The following is a 13,086-nucleotide window of genomic DNA, read 5'->3' on the forward strand; positions in this document are numbered from 1 at the left end:
GCAAAGAAAACATGACTCCCTCTCCATCAGGATTAAAATCTAAAGTTTTTTTTTCTAAAGTTATTTAAACTTTTTGTGTTTCAAAACACTGAAAAAGCATCAAGAGGGTGTAAACTATAATACTATAACTATATTTTTTAAGTCTTTAATAGACAAAAAAAATCTAAAGATGTAATTTCCTGGTTTTCACTTTGTATTTTAAAAAAGATTCAATCACACTTCTTTTATTTTGTAAAGACAAAATCGGGATCAAGTTGAACATTTTGTTGTGCAGCCCTGTAACATTTTAATGGAAAAAAAAGCCATAAATCTTTAGAGTTATTTACAATTTTCACAATAATCATTAGGGCTGGGTTTCAATGATCAATTTTCTGTTTAACATCAATTTTAGCTTGAATAACGAAATATAGATTCATTATAATCCTGAATCGATTTTTAAATATAAATTTGTTTTCCAGAATCTCAAGTTTTCATTTCAACAACCACCAAACAGATAAAACAATAAATGGGGTCTACCATTGTGTACAGCGCTGTCGGACGCTGTTGTTTGTTTTGTTTTTTTCAAAAATTACGTGGGACAAGAAAGCCTCATTTCTGCTGTTCAATACTGAAGAAATGTAAACTTTTTAAAAATGATGCCAAATTCCAAAACTCTTAGCTGTGTCTCTAAAAAGCTTCTGTAACATTACTCTGCATCACTTCAGCAGCATCAGGTAATGTTCCTTTTCTGCCTGATCTATTTTCTCCCCAGTTTGAACTGTGAAACTAACTGACTGTGGTCTGGAAGGGAGATGGTTTTTCATGGCCCCTAGGAAGAGACACACACCCACAGTGTTTTAACTGATATACTCCCACACCTATATGCACACTCACTCACGTGCACACACATACACACGTGCTCGTGCACATAGACACAGACACAGAGTTTGCAGCACACCGTGGGTGTTTTATGATGGGGTCGCTTCTATAAAGCTGCCTGGAACTAACAAAGGGGTGAAGATTGTTGCAGAGGGACACCGGCCTCGTCTTCCCTTCTAGAAGTGCATGCTTAAATGAAGATGAATAAAGATTTTGTAAAAATGACTACTGGGTCTGGTGCATCTCTGGAGGCCTGAGGAATAAAAAAGAACCAGGGTAAAACTGATTTCCCAACATTACTCTTCCTGCACGTGCCCCATACAAAATCCCTGTCGTCCTATCAAATGAGTCGGATCAAGATGTCACAATTCTGCCCACCTGTGTCATTGCAGATGTTGGAGTATTTCATTGCGGGTCAGCCTGAAGAGTCTGCATCCAAAGGGATAACCTTTAACTTTGGGGATTCTCCCATATCTCCAGAATGGAAAGACTGTATCACTGAGCAATCCCAGAGGTTTTTGCACACCATGACCTAGATTTGGGATGTACTGACAAAGTGAAGCATCACACCAAGCTTCACGATAAGAGTCCATTCAAACACGGGCTAGCCCCATATACCCGCAGGACATAGATGCCGTGAGCAAACACCTGCAGGAGCTTCTCGCTGCAGGTGTAATAAGAGAGTCTCAGTCTCCTGTAGAATTCTCTACAATTGTAGTTGTACGGAACAGAAACAGTGAGGTTCGGCTGTGCATAGATTATTGAAAGCTCATCCTCCAAACTATAAAGGATGCTTATGCACTCCCCAATCTGGAAGAGAGTTTTTCAGCACTAACTGGATCGAGGTGGTCTTTGTAATCCCATTAGGGTTCTGGGAGTTTAACAGGATCCCCCAGGGCATAACAAAGGCAGCAAGCACTTTCCAGAGGTGTGTGGGTAACATGTGATTTTGAGAGGTATTAGTGTTCTTAGATGACTTGATCATTTTTTCTAGAATACTAGAGGAGCACGAAGATCAGCTAAAGCCAGTGTTGACTAGACTTAAGGAGTATGGATTTAAATTGTCACCTGAAAGATGTCAATTTGCTCAGACAACTGTCCGTTAACTGGGACACTGACAAAGACCCAAAACCCTGAAGGAGCTCAGATCTTTTTTGGGGTTTTCAGGATATTTTCAGCATTTCATTAAAGGCTTTTCAGATATTGTAAGACCCCTTAATGAGCTAATCCGTGGTTATCTGCCAGTTCGCAAAGGGTCAAAGGTCAAGTACAAATCTGATACATACTTAAACGCCACATAGCCATTTGGGCGGAGATGGACACCTGACTGCCAGAAAGCTTTCGAAACAGTCATAGACAAGATTACCTGAGTACCTATTCTCGGATTTGCTGACCCAAAGCAGCCCTACGTACTGCATACAGATGCCAGTGCTACTAGTCTTGGTGCAGCGTTATACCAAGAGCAGGACAGTCAGCTTAAAGCTATTGCTTTTGCAAGTGAGTCCAAATATCCAGCCCATAAACTTGCTTGCTCTAAAATAGTTTGTCACTGAAAGGTTTCATGACTATCTCGATGGGAGTGAGTTTACTGTCATTACAGATAGTAATCCTCTTACGTATATGTTGACAACTGCAAAATTAGACGCCACCAGTTACAGATGGCTGGCAGCACGGTCTAACTATTGTTTTAACCCTTTAAGACCTACCATTTATTTATTTATTAATTTATTTTGTTTCACACATGGTACAGCAGTAATTCATTTTCCATACACAACCTTCCTTTCAATTAAAGTAACACTGTTTCCATGTATGAAAAGGAGCAGGAAGAAGAATAAATTCTTATTGACAACTGCCCCCTATCTGTGACAATACAAGTAGGCAACCAAAATTACACTCTGACAATATTCTGCACATAACAAAACAAAACAAACCAAACAGAACAATATACTCAACAATGAGCAATACCACTAAGTATCAAACTAAAAGGATAATTTTTTCTACAACTAAATTCTGTTATTTTCAACTTCTTCATATTGGTTTATCATTTTATTCTTATAGCAGATTTTAAATTGAGAAACATTTGTACAACACTTAAGATGATCATCGAGAGAATTCCTGTTTCTTATGCCTATGACTGTTGGACACATTTGCCTTTGTGTGGTTCGAGCAAACCGATGCTTAAAATAAAACTTCCTTTTGCCGTCCCCATTTTCTGAACACAATACAAATAAACTTTGTAACTTAAGAGGTAGTGTTTTATTTTTTGCCCTAAACATAATACTTAATGTCTATAATTTCTCTATATCTTCTAGTTTTAATAATTCTGATTTTATAAACAAATGTTAACTATTCGAGTTAACATCATGCATAACTCGAAGCGCTCTGTTCTGTAATAAATATAATGGTTTCATATTAGTCACGTATGTATTCCCCCATACTTCAACACAATAACTCAGATAGGGTAGAAACAATGAAAAATATAATATTCTCATTGTCTTGTAATCTAATATATATCTAACTTTACCCATGATATAAATACTTTTAGCCAACCTTTTTTTAACATGTTCAATATGAGATTTCCATGTTAACTTGTCATCCACTATTTCACCCAGAAAACGCAATTCTGTCACTCTTTCAATTGATACTCCCTCTATAGATAATACTATCTCTTCCTCCTTTACACGGTTTCCGAATATCATAAACTTTGCTTTTTCCAAATTCAGCGATAACTTATTTACATCAAACCATTTTTAATTTTTTCATTTCAATAACCATAATTTTAGCCAATTCTTTCAAGTTTTCTCCGGAACAATAAAAATTTGTATCGTCTGCAAACAAAACCAAATTTAACATTTTTGACACATCACAAATGTCGTTTATATATAAATTAAAAGTTTTGGTCCTAAAACAGAACCTTGAGGGACCCACATTCTATTTTCATTCTATCAGATGAGTTGCCTAAACACTGCACATACTGAAACCTATTATCTAAATAACTGCTTAACCAGTTCAATACTATTCCTCTCACACCATAAGTACTTAACTTAGAAATCAAGATGGAGTGTTGTAGAGTGTCAAAAGCTTTTTTTTAAATCAATGAATACCCCTACAGTATATCTATTATTATGTGTTGCTGATGAAATGTCTTCAATAGTATTCATTAATGCTATTGCTGTTGATCTGTTCCGTCGAAATCCGTACTGACTTTCACTTAACAGTTGATGTTTTTCAATGAAACTATCAAATCTTTGTGCAAAGAGTTTTTCAAGCACTTTAGAAAACTGTGATAGCAATGATACTTGTCTATATTTATTAAAACTATGTCTGTCTCCTGATTTATAATTTTTGCCACTTTCATTCGGTCAGGAAATACACCCGTATAAAATGAGAGATTAAAAATATAACAGAGAGGTTTGATTATACAATCCAAGGTCTTTTTTACGATGACCATGTCTAACCAATCACAGTCAGTGGATGTCTTGTTTTTAGATTTTGCTACAATAGCTATGATTTCTTCTTCAGTGATTTCCCCTAAAAACATAGACTGTACCACTCTGCTATTTCCTTTCCATTCGTCGTTCCATTCTGAATCATCCTGTTTTCTAATTAAGTTTGCCAGGTTAGGCCCAATATTTACAAAAAAAGAATTAAATTCATTTAACACTTCATTCATATCACTTACGACATTATTTTTTCTTATAAGTAAGTAGGTGAATTTAAAGATGTATATTTATTACCCAATACGTTTTTTAAGATATTCCACGTTCCCTTAACATTATTTTTGTGTTTTGTAAAATAATTTATTATAATACTCTTTCTTAGCTTTTCTGATAATTAATACTGACTTATTTTTATAAACTTTATATTTCATTTCAGCAGGCTTTGTCCCAAGTTTTATATAATCTCTATACAGTTTATTTTTCTTTTTACATGCATTTTCTAGTCCTTTTGTTATCCATGGTTTACCAGTAGTTTTCTTTTTCTTTTGCTTATATAATACCAGTGGACAGTGATTTTCATACAAAACCAAATAAGTATTTAAGAATGCCTCGTATGCAGCATTGATGTCAATTACATAAACCTCATTCCAATCTTCTTTCATAAGATCTTGCCTGAACTTATTTATTGCATCATCATTTCTAATACTTATATATCTGTCCACACACACTTCCTCCTTTCGTTTCATTCTATAATCTAAAGTACAATACAATACATTACAATTTTATTTATATAGCACATTTAAAAACCCGAAGGCACACCAAAGTGCTTCACAGTAATATGGAGAGTCAACATAAATCAATAACAGGGTACAAATCGGGCACTAGCACAGACAGGATAGAGGCACTAACAGACCAGGAGAGTTAGGTAAATACAAAATCTGCTAAGACAAAAACAGCAGTAAAATTAATAAAAAATAATAAATTTAATAAAATCTAATAAAAGATTTAAAAGTAACAAAAACAGGTAAATGATCACTTATGTCATTTATGACAAGACCACTTATAATGTTGCTTTCCAAGCAATTAATGAAAATGTGATCAATTGAAGTCGCTGACTTTTCAGTTATTCTACTAGGTTTAGTAATCAGAGGGTAGAACCCTCTTCCAAGTAATAACTCAAAAAAATCTGATGATGCCTTATGATTGGACATTTAAAAAAAAACAAACAATATTATAATCACCGCAAATATAGAACGTCTTATTTCCCTTTACCTTGCTCAATAAATCTTCTACTACATCTGTGAATCTTTCTATCAGTGTCCCAGGCCTCCTAGTAACAATTATATTACTCTTTCTTTCCATTTCTATTTCTACTGTCACACACTCCATTAAATCATCAATAGCCACAGACATATATTCAACCTGCTTACATTTCAAACCACTATCAAAAAAGTGCCACACCTCCTGCCTTCTTATTAGATCTATTTATATGATATAATGCATACCCATCAATGTGAAAGTCCCAACCCCTGTCCTCATCTATCCATGTTTCTGATAGTGCTATCACTTTAAACTTGCCTTTCAGATTATTCAAAAAATCATTGATCAGAACAAAACTTTTATAGAGGCTTCTTGTCACGATCCTGGGTCCTTTTGACCCAGCGTTTTGTGTTTTCTACCAGTGTCATTTTGGTTCTGTTCTTCCTCCGGTTTAGTGTTGTTCTGTTCTGCCGTCTACCCCTGTGTTAAGTCCGCGTTGCTAGTCTGTGTCTTTTGTGTATGTGTTTCCTGTTTTATTGTGACGGTCTGTGTCTTATCTCAGTGTGTTCAGTTTACTCTTCCCTGTCTCGTCAGGTCTGATTACTCCCAGCTGTGCCCTCCTTTTGTGTCTCATTCCCTCGTTATCCTTCTGTGTATTTAAACCTCGTGTCTGCCTCTGTTAGTTGCTGTTTCGTCTGTGTTATTCCCTCCATTTTTCCTGCGTATTCTGGCCGCATTATTCTCCCTGCATCTCCGTTTCATGTTTCAAGGTTTCAGGTTTGTTTTTGCTTAGCTTTTCCCAGTTTAGTTCATTCTTAGGTTTTGGGTTTCACCCACCTCTTCTCCGTTTGTGTCATCCTTTGGTTATTAAAGCTCGCTCACCACTTAAGCAGTCTGCATCTTGGGTCCTTATCTACACTCCACACGTCTGCCACATCGGACGTGACAGCACGAAACAGCCAACACATGGATCCAGCAGACTTACCCGGGGAGAGCGATCTGATGCGAGTCCAACGCCTGGTTGAGTGGATAACCCACACCTCGAATATGAGAGCTAGGATCGTGGGGATAAATGGCATTGAGGAGATCCTCAAAGGAAATCCCTATCTCCGCCAGGTCAGAGGATGTTCGGACTTATTGGCCAACTTGTATGAAGCCCGGGAGGCGGCGCGAGCTTGGGAAATATCGGGCGTCCAGCAGCGACAGCCAACAGCCACCCCGAGCAGCCGCGTCAGCCTCACCTGCGGATGCGAGTTTACCCGGCCTGTCGGTGCCGGCTGCGGGAAGAAGCGTCGATCGCGCCGCGGCGCGCCGCCACCCCACAGCCGGACATTCGGACTTCTACATCGTCGGCTGTGGTGGGTGAGGACTCTTTTTCCGTTATGGATTGTGGAACTGTTTGTTCTGGGGCAGTGTTTTGTGCTGCAGATAGCAATGTAAACAGCTTATCGCCTGCTCAGCCATTCTTAGCTCAGTTAGCTGCCCAGCTGCCACTCTCAGCTCAGTTAGCTGCCACGCAGCCGCTCTCCACTCAGTCTCCAGTGTCAGTCGCTCACTCACCGTCTACTCAGTCTCCGGTGCCACACTCTGCTCAGTCTCCGGTGCCACACTCTGCTCAGTCTCCGGTGCCACACTCTGCTCAGTCTCCGGTGCCACACTCTGCTCAGTCTCCGGTGCCACACTCTGCTCAGTCTCCGGTGCCACACTCTGCTCAGTCTCCGGTGCCACACTCTGCTCAGTCTCCGGTGCCACACTCTGCTCAGTCTCCGGTGCCACACTCTGCTCAGTCTCCAGAGCTCCCAGCTTCACCCTCAGTGCAGTTTCCAGAGCTCTCAGCTTCACCCTCAGTGCAGTTTCCAGTGCCCCAGCTTCACCCTCAGTGCAGTCTCCAGTGCCCCTTCGGCTCAGTTCCCCCAGTGTCACCTGTAGTTCAGTCTCCAGTGCCTCCAGTGTCACCTGTAGTTCAGTCTCCAGTGCCTCCAGTGTCACCTGTAGTTCAGTCTCCAGTGCCTCCAGTGTCACCTGTAGTTCAGTCTCCAGTGCCTCCAGTGTCACCTGTAGTTCAGTCTCCAGTGCCTCCAGTGTCACCTGTAGTTCAGTCTCCAGTGCCTCCAGTGTCACCTGTAGTTCAGTCTCCAGTGCCTCCAGTGTCACCTGTGGTTCAGTCTCCAGTGCCTCCAGTGTCACCTGTGGTTCAGTCTCCAGTGCCTCCAGTGTCACCTGTAGTTCAGTCTCCAGTGCCTCCAGTGTCGCCTGTAGTTCAGTCTCCAGTGCCTCCAGTGTCGCCTGTGGTTCAGTCTCCAGTGCCTCCAGTGTCGCCTGTGGTTCAGTCTCCAGTGCCTCCAGTGTCGCCTGTAGTTCAGTCTCCAGTGCCTCCAGTGTCGCCTGTAGTTCAGTCTCCAGTGCCTCCAGTGTCGCCTGTAGTTCAGTCTCCAGTGCCTCCAGTGTCGCCTGTGGTCCAGGCCCCAGTGCCGCCTGTAGTCCAGGCCCCAGTGCCGCCTGTGGTCCAGGCCCCAGTGCCGCCTGTAGTCCAGGCCCCAGTGCCGCCTGTAGTCCAGGCCCCAGTGCCGCCTGTGGTCAGGCCCCAGTGCCTCCAGTGTCACCGTTACTTGTGGTTCAGGCCCCAGGGCCACCTGGTTCACCCGTTCACTCCACGCAGGGAGGAAGTCTTACGTCTTCTCAGTGTACTTTTCAGGGGTTAGCCGCCGTTGGTACAGTTTGCCACCCAGGGCTCCCCAGAGGCTAGGTGTCAGGCCCCAGCTAATTCTGGACCCCTGCAGTTTAAGCAGCCCCTGAGTACCACCTCATGTCAGCGTTGCCTGGGCAGGGCCAGTGCTCTGGGCAGTGCCAGTTGCTTTCATGTGTGCTAGTGGCCTCCATGGCTGCTGGCTTAGTGATGGCTTCTGCTGGAGGGTCCGTGGGACCGCTCCGCCTTCGTCTCGTGTCTCCGCTGGAGGTCCGAGGGACCGCTCCGCCTCGTCTCTAGTCTCCGCTGGAGGGTCCGAGGGACCGCTCCGCCGCCGTCTCTAGTCTCCGCTGGAGGGTCCGAGGGACCGCTCGCCTTCGTCTCAAGTCTCCGCTGGAGGGTCCGAGGGACCGCTCCGGCCTTCATCTCAAGTCTCCGCTGGAGGTCCGAGGACCGCTCCGCCTTCGTCTCAAGTCTCCGCTGGAGGTCCGAGGACCGCTCCGGCCCGTCTCCTGTCTCCGCTGGAGGTCCGAGGACCGCTCCGGCGCCGTCTCCTGTCTCCGCTGGAGGTCCGAGGATCCGTCCAGCCTGCTGCAGCGCCTCCGTCTCCGGCTTCACGCCGCCGCTATGCCTCTTCGTCTCCGGCTTCCACGCCGCCGCCAGCTGCAGCGCCTCCGTCTCCGGCTTCCACGCCGCCGCCAGCTGCAGCGCCTCCGTCTCGGCTTCACGCCGCCGCCAGCTGCAGCGCCTCCGTCTCGGCTTCACACGCCGCCAGCTGCAGCGCCTCCGTCTCGGCTTCCACGCGCCGCCAGCTGCAGCGCCTCCGCCTCGGCTTCCACGCCGCCGCCAGCTGCAGCGCCTCCGCCTCCGGCTTCCACGCCGCCGCCAGCTGCAGCGCCTCCGCCTCCGGCTTCCACGCCGCCGCCAGCTGCAGCGCCCGCCCGGCTTCCACGCCGCCGCCAGCTGCAGCGCCTCCGTCTCAAGCTTCCACGCCGCCGCCAGCTGCAGCGCCTCCGTCTCGGCTTCCGCGCCGCCGCCAGCTGCAGCGCGCCGCCTCCGGCTTCCACGCCGCCGCCTGCAGCGCTTCGTCTCTAGCTTCCACACCAGCTGCCGCCTCTTCATTCACGCCAGCTGCAGCGCCCCGTCTCCGGCTTCCACGCCGCCGCCAGCTGCAGCTTCACCATCCACGCCAGCTGCAGCCTCACCATCTACGCCGCCAGCTGCAGTGCCTTCGTCTCCGGCTTCTCGCCGTCACCTGCGGCCTCTTCGTCTCCGGCTTCCTCGCCCGTCACCTGCGGCCTCATCGTCTCCGGCTTCCACGCCGTCACCTGCGACCTCATCGTCTCCGGCTTCCACGCCGTCACCTGCGGCCTCATCGTCTCCGGCTTCCACGCCGTCACCTGCGGCCTCATCGTCTCCGGCTTCCACGCCGTCACCTGCGGCCTCATCGTCTCCGGCTTCCACGCCGTCACCTGCGACCTCATCGTCTCCGGCTTCCACGCCGTCACCTGCGGCCTCATCGTCTCCGGCTTCCACGCCGTCACCTGCGGCCTCATCGTCTCCGGCTTCCACGCCGTCACCTGCGGCCTCATCGTCTCCGGCCCACGCCGTCACCTGCGGCCTCATCGTCTCCGGCTTCCACGCCGTCACCTGCGACCTCATCGTCTCCGGCTTCCACGCCCGTCACCTGCGGCCTCATCAGCCTCGCCTGGTCCAGCCTCCGGTCTTCAGCCTCGCCTGGTCCAGCCTCCGAGTCTTCAGCCTCGCCTGGTCCAGCCTCCGAGTCTTCAGCCTCGCCTGGTCCAGCCTCCGAGTCTTCAGCCTCGCCTGGTCCAGCCTCCGAGTCTTCAGCCTCGCCTGGTCCAGCCTCCGAGTCTTCAGCCTCGCCTGGTCCAGCCTCCGAGTCTTCAGCCTCGCCTGGTCCAGCCTCCGAGTCTTCAGCCTCGCCTGGTCCAGCCTCCGAGTCTTCAGCCTCGCCTGGTCCAGCCTCCGAGTCTTCAGCCTCGCCTGGTCCAGCCTCCGAGTCTTCAGCCTCGCCTGGTCCAGCCTCCGAGTCTTCAGCCTCGCCTGGTCCAGCCTCCGAGTCTTCAGCCTCGCCTGGTCCAGCCTCCGAGTCTTCAGCCTCGCCTGGTCCAGCCTCCGAGTCTTCAGCCTCGCCTGGTCCAGCCTCCGAGTCTTCAGCCTCGCCTGGTCCAGCCTCCGAGTCTTCAGCCTCGCCTGGTCCAGCCTCCGAGTCTTCAGCCTCGCCTGGTCCAGCCTCCGAGTCTTCAGCCTCGCCTGGTCCAGCCTCCGAGTCTTCAGCCTCGCCTGGTCCAGCCTCCGAGTCTTCAGCCTCGCCTGGTCCAGCCTCCGAGTCTTCAGCGTCGCCTGGTCCAGCCTCCGAGTCTTCAGCGCCGCCTGGTCCAGCCTCCGAGTCTTCAGCGCCGCCTGGTCCAGCCTCCGAGTCTTCAGCGCCGCCTGGTCCAGCCTCCGAGTCTTCAGCGTCGCCTGGTCCAGCCTCCGAGTCTTCAGCGTCGCCTGGTCCAGCCTCCGAGTCTTCAGCGTCGCCTGGTCCTACCCCGTCGGGGTCCGCAGCTGACTGGCCACCTTTCAGGCCACTGGCCAGGCGACATCGCCGTCGTGGGCGGCCCCCGGACCGCCTCCACCTGGGTCGCCGCCGCTGCCGTCCTCACGGCCGACCCCCTGAACTGTGCCCACGCCGGCGCCGCTGCCGCCCTCACGCCGGCCCCTGAACTGTCCGGGCTCCTGGGTTGTCGGCCCCGGGCCGCCCCTGACCTGGGTCCACATCGCCACCGTGGCCTTCCGCACGGTCGGCCCCCGGAACTGTTTGGACTCCTGTGCGGTCGGCCCCCTGGCCGGCCCCCTGAACTTTTCTGTTTTGGACTCTGTTTCCTTGGGCTCCAGTGTGTTTCTTTTGTTGTTTTTTGGTGCTGGCTCGTGTTTTGCTTTTGGTTTTTTGTCCCTCTTGTGCTCCTGTTTTGGTTTTGCCTCGAGCCCTCCGTCCTGGTCCCCACCGCCCGCCCTGGTCGGGTTGTTTGTTGTTTTGTTTTTGTTTTTCTCTCTGGCTGTTTTGTTTCCTTGTTGGGCTGTCTGGGGCCAGCCTTTGACGGGGGTACTGTCACGATCCTGGGTCCCTTTGACCCAGCGTTTTGTGTTTTCTACCAGTGTCATTTTGGTTCTGTTCTTCCTCCGGTTTAGTGTTGTTCTGTTCTGCCGTCTACCCCTGTGTTAAGTCCGCGTTGCTAGTCTGTGTCTTTTGTGTGTATGTGTTTCCTGTTTTATTGTGACGGTCTGTGTCTTATCTCAGTGTGTTCAGTTTACTCTTCCCCTGTCTCGTCAGGTCTGATTACTCCCAGCTGTGCCCTCCTTTGTGTCTCATTCCCTCGTTATCCTTCTGTGTATTTAAACCTCGTGTCTGCCTCTGTTAGTTGCTGTTTCGTCTGTGTTATTCCTCCATTTTCCCGCGTATTCTGGCCGCATTATTCTCCCTGCATCTCCGTTTCATGTTTCAAGGTTTCAGGTTTGTTTTTGCTTAGCTTTTCCCAGTTTAGTTCATTCTTAGGTTTTGGGTTTTCACCCACCTCTTCTCCGTTTGTGTCATCCTTTGGTTATTAAAGCTCGCTCACCACTTAAGCAGTCTGCATCTTGGGTCCTTATCTACACTCCACACGTCTGCCACATCGGACGTGACACTTCTACAGTTGAAATGAATTAATGAAAATGTATTGAAAATGTAAGTCAACATTATCCCTAAATTGATTCTCAGTATAATACTCGCATGTAACATTAATTGCATTAAGCACATTCCTTTCTGGATCGATATTATTTTCAAAATCATGTAATTTGTAATCTGAATCTTCAGTCATTGTGATTGGGTATTATTTAAATGTCTGTTATCCTTATGACATACCCATTAACATCCGTACAAGAATTTCACAACATATTTTGAGAATCCACTCATACCTATACAGTTCTGTCTGATCCATAAATAACTGCGGCTCAGATCTATATCTCGTCTCCGTGCATAATGGTAACAACGTCGATCCCAGTTCCATATCCACCTGCAGCTTCACACTAATACTCCTCCAGTCTACTGTCTCATACCTTGCCATTTCCCCCCTCCGACAGTCGGAAATAGTGTCTTTCATTGAATAAGTTTGGCTAGTTGTTAGCAAACATCATACACATCATAACAGACCTTCTGCCGTCTGACCGCAACAGTGTAATCATCCCCCGTAGTTGTCCAAATCATGAAGATCCCTGATCATTACAACCTTGGCTTCTTCTGGTGGTCCGTTGAGTTTTATCATCACTTTGCAATTTCTCGTCCATGTTGCTTGGATTTTTTTTTTCTTTACGCATGGTATGGGCTTGTCTGGCAATATTGGCATTCTTTTTTGTGAGATGTTCATTCATATATACTCCACTCCCTTTCAGTTGTCTGGACTGCCTCAGTAGCTCAATTTTGTGTTTTCGATTCACAAATTTTACTACTATTGCTGGAGGTGCCCTGGCATCCTTTCTGGGGATGGTATAACACGCCGCGATGTTGTTGCTATGCAGGGGAAGTTTTTTACTCGCGAAAAACTTCACTACCTGATGCTCTAATTACTTGCCATACTAATGTTTGTTGCTCCTCCACCGGGGGCTCATCTCCGCCAGACCTCACACCACTCCCAGTCTCAGTAACTCTTGCGTAGCTCCTGTGTTTGGTTTCCAAACCGGTAATAATCACGTCCTCCAGTCGTGCATGCTGTTCTAAATCCTCCACTCTCCTTTCTAAGAGCTGGATTGTTTTATCCTTTTTCCTAAGCTTTTTAATTCTTTGATTTGGTCCATTAA

The sequence above is a fragment of the Oreochromis aureus genome, linkage group 11 (genome assembly GCF_013358895.1).
Source record: "Oreochromis aureus strain Israel breed Guangdong linkage group 11, ZZ_aureus, whole genome shotgun sequence".
NCBI classification, from domain to species: domain Eukaryota; kingdom Metazoa; phylum Chordata; class Actinopteri; order Cichliformes; family Cichlidae; genus Oreochromis; species Oreochromis aureus.